Below are 1,597 nucleotides of genomic sequence, written 5' to 3' on the forward strand. Positions count from 1 at the left end.
CAGAGATGCATTTTAAATAAAAGCACACATTCTACTCAAAACACGCAGATTCCCAGGCAGTCCGTGGGCCGGATTGAGAAGGCGATTGGGCTGAATCTGGCCCCTGGGCCTTACGTTTGCCTGACTCAGCTGGAGTGAGGAATCAAAACATTTCCCTATGTATGCAGTTGAAATGCTGTCATGAATAGGGCTGTGCAAACCTGTCAATTTCAGGTTCTCTTGGATTCTAATTTTTCCAGTCCCAGATTCAGTTCCCTACATTTGCAAATCAGATTTTTTTAAAAGTACCCAACAGAATCTATCAGCATTTTTGTGCATACTTCTAGTATACGCATCCTTGCGTCTAGGATTGGTGTTGTGTGTAGATCCCAGGCTTGAGGTCTGCTCAAGTTGAGCTAAGGGCATTTGGTTCCCTGTACAAGTAAACATCTCTGCGTATCTACAGCCTTAAGGTACAGAACTGGCAGCATCCAATCCAGCAAGCAGGCCATCGATTGACCCTGACATTTCTCCTCATTGTGGGTTTTTAATGAGACCAGCCTCCTTGCTGACAGTTGTCAGACTGCTTACCTTCTGCCTTCTGGCTACAATGCAATAGGGCTAACAGCCAACCTCGGTTTCCAGAGCCTGTTACAACCAGCCACACACACACACACCCCGGGTTGGCCACATCTCACCATGTACGGTGAAAAAGCATCAACACTGCTCCCCACGCCACCAGCACATTTAAGGATGCAAAGGGGCGAATGTGCGACTAGCATTTTTAAAAACTGGTCACGCTCCTTTGGAATTGTGGGTAAAAAAATTCCTTCCAGTAGCACCTTAGAGACCAACTAAGTTGGTCATTGGTATGAGCTTTTGTGTACATCCATACTGGAAGGAATTTTTTTATTTTGTTTCGACTACAGCAGACCAACACAGCTACCTACCTGTAACTATATTCTGAGTAGTTCTGGATATCCACCTCATCCCACAACCCCACTTTTAGAAGACATCTGAAGGCAGCCCTGTTTAGGGAAGTTTTTATCATTTGATGTTTTATCGTGTTTTTAATATGTTAACATTTTGTCGGGAGCCACCCAGAGTGGCTGGGGAAACCTAGTCAGATGGGTGGGGTATAACTAATAAATTATTATTATTATTATTATTATTATTATTATTATTATTATTATTATTATTATTATTATTATCCTCTGCTTAAGTGTATAAAAACTATGCATGGCATGGCAAAAGTAGGCAGGGGTTTTTCTCTCTCTCATAATTCTAGAACTCAGGGACATCCAAATGGAAGGTTGGAAGATTCAGGACAGATAAAAGGAAGTTCTCCTTCATGCCGCGCAGAGTTAAATTATGGAATTCGCTCCCGCGAGAGGCAGCAACGGCCACCAACTTGGATGGCTTTAAAAGAGGATTAGATAAATTAATGGAGGAAGAGAGGTCTATTGATGGCTACTAGCCGCAATGGCTGTGGTGGACCTGCATTGTCAGAGGCAGCGATGCTTCTCAATACTAGTCTCCAGGGACTACAAGCTGAGAGGCTGGTCTTGTGCTCAGGGTCCCCAGAGGCATCTGCTTGGCCACCTGAGAACAGGATGCT

This window comes from Zootoca vivipara, chromosome 6, assembly GCF_963506605.1.
Source record: "Zootoca vivipara chromosome 6, rZooViv1.1, whole genome shotgun sequence".
Taxonomy (NCBI): domain Eukaryota; kingdom Metazoa; phylum Chordata; class Lepidosauria; order Squamata; family Lacertidae; genus Zootoca; species Zootoca vivipara.